A 15,606-nucleotide genomic window follows, 5' to 3' on the forward strand; every position below is an offset into this window, starting at 1 on the left:
CCAGAGAGGAACCTGGTCAGCCTGTTAGAGAACGGACAGTTAAAGCTGAGTCAGCAGTTATCATTAGAGGTCGACCGATTGTGATTTTTCAACGCCGATATCGATACCGATTATTGGAGGACCAAAAAAAGCCGGTGCCGATTAATCGGCCGATTTTTATATATTTGTAATAATGACAATTACAACAATACTGAAAGAACACTTATTTTAACTTAATATAATACATCAATAAAATCAATTTAGTCTCAAAAAAATAATGAAACATGTTCAATTTGGTTTAAATAATGCAAAAACAAAGTGTTGGAGAAGAAAATAAAAGTGCAGTCCTGGCTTCCTGTCTCCACTCTGTCCAGCAGGGCCTCACCTGCTATTGGCTTCCTGTCTCCACTCTGTCCAGCAGGGCCTCACCTGCTATTGGCTTCCTGTCTCCACTCTGTCCAGCAGGGCCTCACCTGCTATTGGCTTCCTGTCTCCACTCTGTCCAGCAGGGCCTCACCTGCTATTGGCTTCCTGTCTCCACTCTGTCCAGCAGGGCCTCACCTGCTATTGGCTTCCTGTCTCCACTCTGTCCAGCAGGGCCTCACCTGCTATTGGCTTCCTGTCTCCACTCTGTCCAGCAGGGCCTCACCTGCTATTGGCTTCCTGTCTCCACTCTGTCCAGCAGGGCCTCACCTGCTATTGGCTTCCTGTCTCCACTCTGTCCAGCAGGGCCTCACCTGCTATTGGTTCCTGTCTCCACTCTGTCCAGCAGGGCCTCACCTGCCATTGGCTTCCTGTCTCCACTCTGTCCAGCAGGGCCTCACCTGCTATTGGTTCCTGTCTCCACTCTGTCCAGCAGGGCCTCACCTGCCATTGGCTTCCTGTCTCCACTCTGTCCAGCAGGGCCTCCCTCACCTGCCATTGGCTTCCTGTCTCCACTCTGTCCAGCAGGGCCTCCCTCACCTGCCATTGGCTTCCTGTCTCCACTCTGTCCAGCAGGGCCTCACCTGCTATTGGTTCCTGCCTGTCTAGTGTCTGCCTGTATGTCTGCTTGTCTAACTGTCTGTCTTTCCGCCTGCCTTTCCGCCTGTCTGTCTGCCTGCCTGCCTGCCTGCCTTCCTTCCTTCCTTCCTTCCTTCCTTCCTTCCTTCCTTCCTTCCTTCCTTCCTTCCTTCCTTCCTTCCTTCCTTCCTTCCTTCCTTCCTTCCTTCCTTCCTTCCTGCCTGCCTGCCTGCCTGCCTGCCTTCCTTCCTTCCTTCCTTTCCGCCTGGCTGTATGTCTGTCTTTCTGCCTGTCTAGTGGCTGCCTGTCAGCCTGTTTGCCTGTTTGCCTGTCTAGTGGCTGCCTGTCAGCCTGTCAGCCTGTTTGCCTGTCTAGTGGCTGCCTGTCTGCCTGTCTAGTGGCTGCCTGTCTGTCTGCCAGTCTATATACAGTGTTGTAACGATGTGCAAATAGTTAAAGTACAAAAAGGGGAAATAAATAAACATAAAAATGGGTTGTATTTACAATGGTGTTTGTTCTTCACTGGTTGACCTTTTCTTGTGGCAACAGGTCACACATCTTGCTGCTGTGATGGACACTGTGGTATTTCACCCAGTAGATATGGGAGTTTATCAAAATCGGGTTTGTTTTCTAATTCTTTGTGTATCTGTGTAATCTGAGGGAAATATGTGTGTCTAATATGGTCATACATTTGGCAGGAGGTTAGGAAGTGCAGCTCAGTTTCCACCTCATTTTGTTGGCAGTGTTGCACATAGCCTGTCTTCTCTTGAGAGCCAGGTCTGCCTACGGTGGCCTTTCTCAATAGCAAGGCAACGCTCACTGAGTCTGTACATAGTCAAAGCTTTCCTTAAGTTTGGGTCAGTCACAGTGGTCAGGTATTCTGCCACTGTGTTCTCTCTCTGTTTAGGGACAAATAGCATTCTAGTTTGCTCTGTTTTTTTGTTAATTCTTTCCAATGTGTCAAGTAATTATCTTTTTATTTTCTCATGATTTGTTTGGGTCTAATTGTGTTGCTGTCCTGGGGCTCTGTGGGGTCTGATTGTGTTGCTGTCCTGGAGCTCTGTGGGGTCTGTTTGTGTTGCTGTCCTGGGGCTCTGTGGGGTCTGCTTGTGTTGCTGTCCTGGGGCTCTGTGGGGTCTGTTTGTGTTGCTGTCCTGGGGCTCTGTGGGGTCTGTTTGTGTTGCTGTCCTGGGGCTCTGTGGGGTCTGCTTGTGTTGCTGTCCTGGGGCTCTGTGGGGTCTGTTTGTGTTGCTGTCCTGGGGCTCTGTGGGGTCTGATTGTGTTGCTGTCCTGGGGCTCTGTGGGGTCTGATTGTGTTGCTGTCCTGGGGCTCTGTGGGGTCTGTTTGTGTTGCTGTCCTGGGGCTCTGTGGGGTCTGTTTGTGTTTGTGAACAGAGCCACAGGACCAGCTTGCTTAGGGGACTCTTCTCCAGGTTCATCTCTCTGTAGGTGATGGCTTTGTTATGGAAGGTTTGGGAATCGCTTCCTTTTAGGTGGTTGTAGAATTTTACTTCTCTTTTCTGGATTTTGATAATTAGCGAGTATCGTCCTAATTCTGCTCTGCATATTTGGTGTTTTATGTTGTAAACAGAGGATTTTTAGCAGAATTCTGCATGCAGAGTCTCAATTTGGTGTTTGTCCCATTTTGTGAATTCTTGGTTGGTGAGTGGACCCTCTCTCTCTCTGTCTCTCTCTGTCTCTCTGTCTCTCTCTCTCTCTGTCTCTCTCTGTCTCTCTGTCTCTCTGTCTCTCCCCCTGTCTCTCTCTCTCTCTGTCTCTCTCTCTCTCTCTCTCTCTCTCTCATGATGTTGTAACTGTCTGTCTACTATGTAAATTATGTAAATACACAGCCCTATAAATAGGACTCTGCTCGCTGTGATGACATTCCTCCCCCTCCTCCTTCTCCCTCCCTCCCTCCTCTCCTCTCCTCCCTCTCATCCCACCAACCCTCTCCTCCCCCTCCTCCCACCAACCCTCTCCTCCCCCTCCTCCTTCTCCCTCCCCTCCTCTCCTCTCCTCCTTCTCCCTCCCCTCTCCTCCCCTCCTCCCTCCCCTACTCTCCTCCCTCTCCTCCCTCCCCTACTCTCCTCCCTCTCCCTCCCCTCTCCTCCTCTACTCCCCTCCTCCCTCCCTCTATTCTCCTCCTCCCTCTCCTCCCCCTCATCCCACCAACCTTCTCCTCCCCCTCCTCCTCCCTCCCCTCCTCTCCTCTCCTCCTTCTCCCTCCCCTCTCCTCCTCTCCTCCCCTCCTCCCCTCCTCCCTCCCTCTATTCCCCTCCTCCCTCTCCTCCCCCTCCTCCCTCTCCTCCCCCTCATCCCACCAACCTTCTCCTCCCCCTCCTCTCCTCTCCCTCCCCTCCTCTCCTCTCCTCCTTCTCCCTCCCCTCTCCTCCTCTCCTCCCCTCCTCCCCTCCTCCCTCTTGTCTCCTCCTCTCCATGGTCTTCTCAGCTCTGGTCTGGTCTGGTCTGGGTGGGTCTGAGACAGGGAGATCCAGGCTGGGTGGGTCTGAGACAGGGAGATCCAGGCTGGGTGGGTCTGAGACAGGGAGATCCAGGCTGGGTGGGTCTGAGACAGGGAGATCCAGGCTGGGTGGGTCTGAGACAGGGAGATCCAGTCTGGGTGGGTCTGAGACAGGGAGATCCAGGCTGGGTGGGTCTGAGACAGGGAGATCCAGTCTAGGTGGGTCTGAGACAGGGAGATCCAGTCTAGGTGGGTCTGAGACAGGGAGATCCAGGCTGGGTGGGTCTGAGACAGGGAGATCCAGTCTGGGTGGGTCTGAGACAGGGAGGTCCAGGCTGGGTGGGTCTGAGACAGGGAGATCCAGGCTGGGTGGGTCTGAGACAGGGAGATCCAGGCTGAGTGGGTCTGAGACAGGGAGGTCCAGGCTGGGTGGGTCTGAGACAGGGAGATCCAGTCTGGGTGGGTCTGAGACAGGGAGATCCAGTCTGGGTGGGTCTGAGACAGGGAGATCCAGGCTGGGTGGGTCTGAGACAGGGAGATCCAGGCTGAGTGGGTCTGAGACAGGGAGATCCAGGCTGGGTGGGTCTGAGACAGGGAGATCCAGGCTGGGTGGGTCTGAGACAGGGAGATCCAGGCTGGGTGGGTCTGAGACAGGGAGATCCAGTCTGGGTGGGTCTGAGACAGGGAGATCCAGTCTAGGTGGGTCTGAGACAGGGAGATCCAGGCTGGGTGGGTCTGAGACAGGGAGATCCAGTCTAGGTGGGTCTGAGACAGGGAGATCCAGGCTGGGTGGGTCTGAGACAAGGAGATCCAGGCTGGGTGGATTTGAGACAGGGAGATCCAGGCTGGGTGGGTCTGAGACAGGGAGATCCAGGCTGGGTGGGTCTGAGACAGGGAGATCCAGGCTGGGTGGGTCTGAGACAGGGAGATCCAGGCTGGGTGGGTCTGAGACAGGGAGATCCAGGCTGGGTGGGTCTGAGACAGGGAGATCCAGGCTGGGTGGGTCTGAGACAGGGAGATCCAGTCTGGGTGGGTCTGAGACAGGGAGATCCAGGCTGGGTGGGTCTGAGACAGGGAGATCCAGTCTAGGTGGGTCTGAGACAGGGAGATCCAGTCTAGGTGGGTCTGAGACAGGGAGATCCAGGCTGGGTGGGTCTGAGACAGGGAGATCCAGTCTGGGTGGGTCTGAGACAGGGAGATCCAGGCTGGGTGGGTCTGAGACAGGGAGATCCAGTCTAGGTGGGTCTGAGACAGGGAGATCCAGGCTGGGTGGGTCTGAGACAGGGAGATCCAGTCTGGGTGGGTCTGAGACAGGGAGATCCAGGCTGGGTGGGTCTGAGACAGGGAGATCCAGGCTGAGTGGGTCTGAGACAGGGAGATCCAGGCTGGGTGGGTCTGAGACAGGGAGATCCAGGCTGAGTGGGTCTGAGACAGGGAGGTCCAGGCTGGGTGGGTCTGAGACAGGGAGGTCCAGGCTGGGTGGGTCTGAGACAGGGAGATCCAGGCTGGGTGGGTCTGAGACAGGGAGATCCAGGCTGGGTGGGTCTGAGACAGGGAGATCCAGGCTGAGTGGGTCTGAGACAGGGAGGTCCAGGCTGGGTGGGTCTGAGACAGGGAGATCCAGTCTGGGTGGGTCTGAGACAGGGAGATCCAGTCTGGGTGGGTCTGAGACAGGGAGATCCAGTCTGGGTGGGTCTGAGACAGGGAGATCCAGGCTGGGTGGGTCTGAGACAGGGAGATCCAGGCTGAGTGGGTCTGAGACAGGGAGATCCAGGCTGGGTGGGTCTGAGACAGGGAGATCCAGGCTGGGTGGGTCTGAGACAGGGAGATCCAGGCTGGGTGGGTCTGAGACAGGGAGATCCAGTCTGGGTGGGTCTGAGACAGGGAGATCCAGTCTAGGTGGGTCTGAGACAGGGAGATCCAGGCTGGGTGGGTCTGAGACAGGGAGATCCAGTCTAGGTGGGTCTGAGACAGGGAGATCCAGGCTGGGTGGGTCTGAGACAAGGAGATCCAGGCTGGGTGGATTTGAGACAGGGAGATCGAGGCTGGGTGGGTCTGAGACAGGGAGATCCAGGCTGGGTGGGTCTGAGACAGGGAGATCCAGGCTGGGTGGGTCTGAGACAGGGAGATCCAGGCTGGGTGGGTCTGAGACAGGGAGATCCAGGCTGGGTGGGTCTGAGACAGGGAGATCTAGGCTGGGTGGGTCTGAGACAGGGAGATCCAGGCTGGGTGGGTCTGAGACAGGGAGATCCAGGCTGGGTGGGTCTGAGACAGGGAGATCCAGGCTGGGTGGGTCTGAGACAGGGAGATCCAGTCTAGGTGGGTCTGAGACAGGGAGATCCAGGCTGGGTGGGTCTGAGACAGGGAGATCCAGGCTGGGTGGGTCTGAGACAGGCAGATCCAGGCTGAGTGGGTCTGAGACAGGGAGGTCCAGGCTGGGTGGGTCTGAGACAGGGAGATCCAGGCTGGGTGGGTCTGAGACAGGGAGATCCAGTCTAGGTGGGTCTGAGACAGGGAGATCCAGGCTGGGTGGGTCTGAGACAGGGAGATCCAGTCTAGGTGGGTCTGAGACAGGGAGATCCAGGCTGGGTGGGTCTGAGACAGGGAGATCCAGTCTAGGTTGGTCTGAGACAGGGAGATCCAGTCTAGGTGGGTCTGAGACAGGGAGATCCAGGCTGGGTGGGTCTGAGACAGGGAGATCCAGTCTAGGTGGGTCTGAACCAGCACCCTTCTCCCTCCTTCTAAAACATAACACTACAGAGGTTGTAAATAACATTCAGCATCGGCATTAAAAGATTTGGATTTAAAACACTAAACCTCTCTGGAGAGTCTTCTTTAGAGGAGAGAGGGAAGGAGGGAGGGAGGGAGAGAGAGAGAGAGAGAGGGGGAGTGGTGGGGAGAGAGGGGGAGGGGGAGAGTGAGGGAGGGAGGGAGAGAGAGAGGGAGGGGAGAGGGAGAGAGAGGGGGGACAGGTGGGGAGAGAGAGAGGGGGAGGGAGAGAGAGAGGGAGGGGGAGAGGGAGAGAGAGGGGGGACAGGTGGGGAGAGAGAGAGGGAGGGGAGAGGGAGAGAGAGGGGGGGACAGGTGGGGAGAGAGAGAGGGAGGGGGAGAGGGAGAGAGAGGGGAGAGAGAGATGAGGGAGGGAAGGAGAGGGGAGAGGCGGGGAGAATGGAGTTATGAAGTCATGTTGTTCTATCCAAACTGACCTCAACTCCATCAGTATTCTGTTAGGGGGTCAGCTCCATCAGTATTCTGTTAGGGGGTCAGCTCCATCAGTATTCTGTTAGGGGGTCAACTCCATCAGTATTCTGTTAGGGGTCAGCTCCATCAGTATTCTGTTAGGGGTCAGCTCCATCAGTATTCTGTTAGGGGTCAGCTCCATCAGTATTCTGTTAGGGGGTCAGCTCCATCAGTATTCTGTTAGGGGGTCAGCTCCATCAGTATTCTGTTAGGGGGTCAGCTCCATCAGTATTCTGGGGACCCTTGTTATGGGTGGTGACCGTGCGGTATCTCTGGGAGGACTGGGACCCTTGTTGTGGGTGGTGACTGTGGGGTGGGGGGATTGGTTGGGGTCAAGTCAGTTAACGATTCAGGAAGTGAATTGAAATTCAGTTCATAGTTTGAAAATCAATCAGCCATTGTTGTTGCCTGTCTCTGGGTTGCAGGGTTTCTCTTCCTCTCTCTGGACGGATGGAGGAGGGAAGGAAGGAAGGAAGGAAGGGAGGGAGGGAGGGAGGGAGGGAGGGAGGGAGGGAGAGTGGGAGGGAGGGAGGGAGGGAGGAGGAGGAAGGGAGAGAGGGAGGGAGGACCACAAACCTTCCTCTCTCTGTTACTGGCTGGTTATACTGCTGCTCTGAGGGAGGACAACAAGCCTTCCTCTCTCTGTTACTGGCTGGTTATACTGCTGCTCTGAGGGAGGGAGGGAGGGAGGGAGGGAGGGGGAGAGACTTGTTACTGGCTAGCCTGCTGGTCTGGAAGGGGAGAGGAGAACGGAGAAAGGACGAGGTAGGGAGGGAGGGGAGAGAGGGGAGAGTGTGAGAGAGGGAGGGAGGGAGGGAGGGGAGAGTGTGAGGAGGGAGGGAGGGGAGAGTGTGAGGAGGGAGGGAGGGGAGAGAGAGAGAGGGATGGGAGAGTGTGAGGAGGGAGGGAGGGGAGAGAGAGAGAGGGAGGGAGGGGAGGGAGGGAGGGGAGAGTGTGAGGGAGGGAGGGAGGGGAGGGAGGGAGGGGAGAGTGTGAGGGAGGGAGGGAGGGGAGGGAGGGAGGGGAGAGTGTGAGAGGAGGGAGGGAGGGAGGAGAGAGAGAGGGAGGGAGGGAGGAGAGGGAGAGAGAGAGAGGGAGGGAGGAGAGAGAGGCAGGGAGGAGAGAGAGAGGGAGGGAGGGAGGAGAGGGAGAGAGAGAGAGGGAGGGGAGAGTGTGAGGGAGGGAGGGAGGGGAGGGAGGGAGGGGAGAGTGTGAGGGAGGGAGGGAGGGAGGGGAGAGTGAGAGGAGGGAGGGAGGGAGGAGAGAGAGAGGGAGGGAGGGAGGAGAGGGAGAGAGAGAGAGGGAGGGAGGAGAGAGAGAGGCAGGGAGGAGAGAGAGAGGGAGGGAGGGAGGAGAGGGAGAGAGAGAGAGGGAGGGAGGAGAGAGAGAGGCAGGGAGGAGAGAGAGAGGGAGGGAGGGGAGAGAGAAGGAGGGAGAGAGAGGGAGGGAGGGGAGAGGGAGAGGGATGGAGAGAGGGAGGGAGGGGAGAGCGAGAGGGAGGGAGGGGAGAGGGAGAGGGAGGGAGAGAGGGAGGGAAGGGAGAGAGAGGGAGGGAGGGAGGGAGAGGGAGGAGGGAGGGAGGGGAGAGGGAGAGAGAGGGAGGGGAGAGGGAGGGAGAGAGGGAGGGAGGGGAGAGAGAGAGAGAGGGAGGGGAGAGGGAGGGGAGAGGGAGGGAGGGAGGGAGAGGGAAAGAGACAGCTCAGCAGTGCCGTTCCTCCTCAGCCCTCCACCTGCAGACCCACGGGCCAATCAGACCCAGAGGACTCTGTCGCCGGGCAGACAACACAGACATCTCAGCTGAACTTCACCACTGGGATGGAAATGAAAGGAAGTCATTTTGCAGAGAATTTGAGGTTTTTCCTTTGTGGTTTGAGGGGGTGAGGATTAACAGCTCAATACCTCTCCTCTCCTCTCCTCTCCTCTCCTCTCCTCTCCTCTCCTCTCCTCTCCTCTCCTCTCCTCTCCTCTCCTCTCCTCTCCTCTCCTCTCCTCTCCTCTCCTCTCCTCTCCTCTCCTCTCCTCTCCTCTCCTCTCCTCTCTCTACCCACCTCAGGGTTAACAGCTCAATACCTCTCCTCTCCTCTCCTCTCCTCTCCTCTCCTCTCCTCTCCTCTCCTCTCCTCTCCTCTCCTCTCCTCTCCTCTCCTCTCCTCTCCTCTCCTCTCTCTCTACCCACCTCAGGGTTAACAGCTCAATACCTCTCCTCTCCTCTCCTCTCCTCTCCTCTCCTCTCCTCTCTCTCTACCCACCTCAGGGTTAACAGCTCAATACCTCTCTTCTTTTAAAAAAAATGATATTTTCACCTTTATTTAACCAGGTAGGCTAAATGACATCCCTGAAGTCGAGGATCGGTAGGATGGTCAGTTTTACGAGGGTATGTTTGGCAGCTTGAGTGAAGGATGCTTTGTTGCGAAATAGGAAGCCGATTCTAGATTTAACTTTGGATTGGAGATGTTTGATGTGAGTCTGGAAGGAGAGTTTACTGTCTAACCAGACACCCAGGTATTTGTAGTTGTCCACATATTCTAAGTCAGAGCCGTCCAGAGTAGTGATGCAGGACAGGCGGGCAGGTGCAGGCAGCGATCGCTTGAAGAGCATGCATTTAGTTTTACTTGTATTTAGGAGCAGTTGGAGGCCACGGAAGGAGAGTTGTATGGCATTGAAGCTCGTCTGGAGGTTAGTTAACACAGTGTCCAAAGAAGGGCCAGATGTATACAGAATGGTGTCGTCTGCGTAGAGGTGGATCAGAGAATCACCCGCAGCAAGAGAGACATCATATATGTATACAGAGAAAATAGTCGGCCTGAGAATTGAACCCTGTGGCACCCCCATAGAGACTGCCAGAGGTCCGGACAACAGGCCCTCCAATTTGACACACTGAACTCTGTCTGAGAAGTAGTTGGTGAACCAGGCGAGGCAGTCATTAGAGAAGCCAAGGCTGTTGAGTCTGCCGATAAGAATGTGGTGATTGACAGAGTCGAAAGCCTTGGCCAGGTTGATGAAGACGGCTGCACAGTACTGTCTTTTATCGATGGTGATTATGATGTCGTTTAGGACCTTGAGCGTGGCTGAGGTGCACCCGTGACCAGCTCTGAAACATGATTGCACAGCGGAGAAGGTTCGGTGGGATTCGAAATGGTCAGTAATCTGTTTGTTGACTTGGCTTTCAAAGACCTTAGAAAGGCAGGGTAGGATGGATATAGGACTGTAACAGTTTGGGTCTAGAGTGTCTCCCCCTTTGAAGAGGGGGATGACCGCGGCAGCTTTCCAATCTTTGGGAATCTCAGACGATACGAAAGAGAGGTTGAACAGGCTAGTAATCCAGGTTGCAACAATTTCGGCGGATCATTTTAGAAAGAGAGGGTGCAGATTGTCTAGCCCGGCTGATTTGTAGGGGGTCCAGATTTTGCAGCTTTTTCAGAACATCAGCTGACTGGATTTGGGCGAAGGAGAAATGCGGGTGGTGGGCTTGGGCAAGTTGCTGCAGGGGGAGCTGAGATGTTGGCCGGGGTAGGGGTGGCCAGGTGGAAAGCATGGACAGCTGTAGAAAAAATGCTTATTGAAATGATCTATCGTAGATTTATCGGTGGTGACAGAGTTTCCTATCCTCAGTTCAGTGGGCAGCTGGGAGGAGGTGCTCTTATTCTCCATGGACCATACAGGGTCCCAAAACTTTTTGGAATTAGTGCTACAGGAAGCAAATTTATGTTTGAAAAAGCTAGCCTTGGCTTTCCTAACTGACTGAGTATATTGGTTCCTGATTTCCCTGAAGTGTTGCATGTCGCGGGGGCTATTCGATGCTAATGCAGAACGCCACAGGATGTTTTTGTGCTGGTCAAGGGCAGTCAGGTCTGGAGAGAACCAAGGGCTATATCTGTTCTTAGTTCTACATTTTTTGAATGGGGCATGCTTATCTAAGATGGTGAGGAAAGCACTTTAAAAGAACGACCAGGCATCCTCTACTGACGGCATGAGGTCAATATCCTTCCAGGATACCCGGGCCAGGTCGATTAGAAAAGGCCTGCTCGCTGAAATGTTTTAGGGAGCGTTTGACAGTGATGAGGGTTGGTCGTTTGACCGCGGACCCGTTACGGACGCAGGCAATGAGGCAGTGATCACTGAGATCCTGGTTGAAGACAGCAGAGGTGTATTTAGAGGGCAGGTTGGTCAGGATGATATCTAAGAGGGTGCCCATGGTTACGGATTTAGGATTGTACCTGGTAGGTTCCTTGATCGTTTGTGTGAGATTGAGGGCATCTAGCTTAGATTGTAGGACGGCCGGGGTGTTAATTAAGCATGTCCCAGTTTAGGTCACCTAGCAGCACGAGCTCTGAAGATAAAGGCTAAAGGCTATAAGAACCTGGGGAATGGGAGTGGTGCTGGGGGCTGCAGGACCTGGGTTAACCTCTACATCACCAGAGGAGGAGTAGGATAAGGGTACGGCTAAAGGCTATAAGAACCTGGGGAATGGGAGCGGTGCAGGGGGCTGCAGGGCCTGGGTTAACCTCCACATCACCAGAGGAACAGAGGAGGAGTAGGATAAGGGTACGGCTAAAGGCTATAAGAACCTGGGGAATGGGAGTGGTGCAGGGGGCTGCAGGGCCTGGGTTAACCTCTACATCACCAGAGGAACAGAGGAGGAGTAGGATAAGGGTACGGCTAAAGGCTATAAGAACTGGTCGTCTAGTGCGTTCAGAACAGAGAGCCAAAGGAGCAGATTTCTGGGCGCGGAAGAATAGATTCAAGGCATAATGTACAGACAGAGGTATGGTAGGATGTGAATACAGTGGAGGTTAACCTAGGCATTGAGTGATGATTAGAGAGGTTTTGTCTCTAGAGCAGGGGTGTCAAACTCAAATACCCAGTGGGCCAAAATGTAAAACCTGAACAAAGATGCGGGCCAACATTGAACAAATGAACCTTTTAATATGGACCCAAACAAGTTTTGCTTTAACATTGAATATGGAACAAGCATCGCTTATTACCATACAATATATAATTTAACAGTGGAGACATGCAAAATCGAATTTCAAATGAAAAAAAACACATCAATGGCATTCATTTATTAAATAAATAAAATGTAAATAAAAATCGTATTCCTCTTTTCTATTTGCAGCCTTCTGATTTAAATACCAAAATAAACTTTTTTCCACTGGCTAATAATTTTACAAATAAAATGATAATACTCCACGGATGAAGACTGACAGCTGAGCAGTATCAGATGCGTCGCAGCTCTCATCCACAGCGAGGGAGAACGCAACGAAATCTTTTCCCTTTTCCATCAGCTGGTCATACAGACTGGTGGCAAGATCACATGTGCGATCAGCTACTGTGTTCCTGCTCAGGCTAACGTTTGAAAATGCTTGCTTTTTCTCTGGGCATACGAGGTCACAAACTTTCATCATGCACTTTTTTCACTAACTCTCCCTCATTAAAGGGCCGGGCTGATTTTGCGATCTCTGCTGCCACTATATAACTAGCCTTTACAGCAGCCTCACTTTGTGATGTGGCTTTTTTGAACATATTCCGTTGTGAAACCAAACGTCTTTTCATCTCCTCTACTTTCTGGCTCTTTTGAGTCATGTCCAGGTCCTTGTATTTGTCATGGTGTTTCGTTTCATAGTGTCGTCTAATGTTGTACTCCTTACTTACAGCCACGTTGACTCCACAAACAAGACAAACAGGTTTGTCTTTTACATATGTAAACAGATATTCTGCCTCCCACTTGTCCAGAAAGCTCCTGTTTTCTGCCTTTCTTTTCGCCATTTTTGGGAAGGGATAGCGCGCTGACAGTCGTAGCGTCTATGTTGCTATGACTACTGTCACAGAGGAGAGGGCGTTTCTGGGTCCTGTCCTGATTGGCGCGCGAAAACAACAGCAGAGCATTATGGGATTCGTAGTATTAGCGGTGAATGCGCTGTATAATACCGGCGGGCCAGCTCTAGTAGTAATTTGGTATTGTCTCGCGGGCCAAATATAATTACCCCGCGGGCCAGAGTTTGACACCCATGGTCTAGAGGCACCATTTAAGCCAGGTGAGGTCACTGCATGTGTGGGGGGTGGAACAAAAGGGCTAGGTAAGGCATATTGGGCATATTAACCCCTCAGGGTTAGACCCCAGGGTTAGACCTCAGGGTTAGACCCAGGGTGAGACCTTAGGGTGAGTCCTCAGGGTTAGACCTGAGGGTTAGACCTCAGGGTTTGACCCCAGGGTTAGACCTCAGGGTTAGACCCCAGGGTTAGACCTGGGGGTTAGACCCCAGGGTTAGACCCGAGGGTGAGTCCTGAGGGTTAGACCTCAAGGTTAGACCCCAGGGTTAGACCCCAGGGTTAGACCTGAGGGTTAGACCCCAGGGTTAGACCTCAGGGTTAGACCCCAGGGTTAGACCTGAGGGTGAGTCCTGAGGGTGAGTCCTGAGGGTTAGACCTCAAGGTTAGACCCCAGGGTTAGACCTGAGGGTTAGACCCCAGGGTTAGACCTGAGGGTTAGACCCCAGGGTTAGACCTCAGGGTGAGTCCTGAGGGTTAGACCCCAGGGTTAGACCTCAGGGTGAGTCCGATTGGGTGGATTTAATTATGCTGTGCCGTAAAAGCCTTGGTTTCTGTCTTTCTCTCGGAGGACCTGAGCCCTAGGACCATGCCTCAGGACTACCTGGTATGATGACTCCTTGCTGTCCCCAGTCCACCTGGCCGTGCTGCTGCTCCAGTTTCAACTGTTCTGCCTGCGGCTATGGAACCCTGACCTGTTCACCGGACGTGCTTGTTTCACCCTCGACAACTACTATGATTATTATTATTTGACCATGCTGGTCATTTATGAACATTTTAACATCTTGACCATGTTCTGTTATAATATCCACTCTGCACAGCCAGAAGAGGACTGGCCACCTCACATAGCCTGGTTCCTCTCTAGGTTTCTTCCTAGGTTTTTGGCCTTTCTAGGGAGTTTTTCCTAGGGAGTTTTTCCTAGCCACCGTGCTTCTTTCACATGCATTGCTTGCTGTTTGGGGTTTTAGGCTGGGTTTCTGTACAGCACTTTGAGATATCAGCTGATGTACGAAGGGCTATATAAATACATTTGATTTGATTTGATTTGTGCCGCAGTACCGGGCAACGACCCATTACTTCATCGGGTGAAAGGAGGAGGGAGGAAGCTTCATTATCAAATGGAACAGTAATCCGACTAGCATGGTGCATCGTTCACAAACCTGCATCTATCTAAGGTATACCCCTTTACAACTGACTAGGTATCCCCCCTTTACAACTGACTAGGTACCCCCCTTTACAACTGACTAGGTATCCCCCCTTTACAACTGACTAGGTATCCCCCCTTTACAACTGACTAGGTATCCCCCCTTTACAAGTGACTAGGTATCCCCCCTTTACAACTGACTAGGTATCCCCCCTTTACAACTGACTAGGTATCACCCCCTTTACAAGTGACTAGGTATCCCCCCTTTACAACTGACTAGGTATCCCCCCTTTACAACTGACTAGGTATCCCCCCTTTACAACTGACTAGGTATCCCCCCTTTACAACTGACTAGGTATCCCCCCTTTACAACTGACTAGGTATCCCCCCTTTACAACTGACTAGGTATCCCCCCTTTACAACTGACTAGGTATCCCCCCTTTACAACTGACTAGGTATCCCCCCTTTACAACTGACTAGGTATCCCCCCTTTACAACTGACTAGGTATCCCCCTTTACAACTGACTAGGTATCCCCCTTTACAACTGACTAGGTATCCCCCTTTACAACTGACTAGGTATCCCCCCTTTACAACTGACTAGGTATCCCCCCTTTACAACTGACAAGGTATCCCCCTTTACAACTGACTAGGTATCCCCCCCTTTACAACTGACTAGGTATCCCCCTTTACAACTGACTAGGTATCCCCCTTTACAACTGACTAGGTATCCCCCTTTACAACTGACTAGGTATCCCCCCTTTACAACTGACTAGGTATCCCCCTTTACAACTGACTAGGTATCCCCTTTACAACTGACTAGGTATCCCCCTTTACAACTGACTAGGTATCCCCCCTTTACAACTGACTAGGTATCCCCCTTTACAACTGACTAGGTATCCCCCCTTTACAACTGACTAGGTATCCCCCTTTACAACTGACTAGGTATCCCCCCTTTACAACTGACTAGGTATCCCCCTTTACAACTGACTAGGTATCCCCCTTTACAACTGACTAGGTATCCCCCCCTTTACAACTGACTAGGTATCCCCCCTTTACAACTGACTAGGTATCTCCCCTTTACAACTGACTAGGTATCCCCCCTTTACAACTGACTAGGTATCCCCCCTTTACAACTGACTAGGTATCCCCCTTTACAACTGACTAGGTATCCCCCTTTACAACTGACTAGGTATCCCCCCTTTACAACGGACTAGGTATCCCCCCTTTACAACTGACTAGGTATCCCCCCTTTACAACTGACTAGGTATCCCCCCTTTACAACTGACTAGGTATCCCCCTTTACAACTGACTAGGTATCCCCCCTTTACAACTGACAAGGTATCCCCCCTTTACAACTGACTAGGTATCCCCCTTTACAACTGACTAGGTATCCCCCCTTTACAACTGACTAGGTATCCCCCCTTTACAACTGACTAGGTATCCCCCCTTTACAACTGACTAGGTATCCCCCTTTACAACTGACTAGGTATCCCCCCTTTACAACTGACTAGGTATCCCCCCTTTACAACTGACTAGGTATCCCCCCTTTACAACTGACTAGGTATCCCCCTTTACAACTGACTAGGTATCCCCCTTTACAACTGACTAGGTATCCCCCTTTACAACTGACTAGGTATCCCCCTTTACAACTGACTAGGTATCCCCCCCTTTACAACTGACTAGGTATCCCCCTTTACAACTGACTAGGTATCCCCCCTTTACAACTGACTA

The sequence above is a fragment of the Salmo salar genome, unplaced genomic scaffold (assembly GCF_905237065.1).
Source record: "Salmo salar unplaced genomic scaffold, Ssal_v3.1, whole genome shotgun sequence".
NCBI lineage: Eukaryota > Metazoa > Chordata > Actinopteri > Salmoniformes > Salmonidae > Salmo > Salmo salar.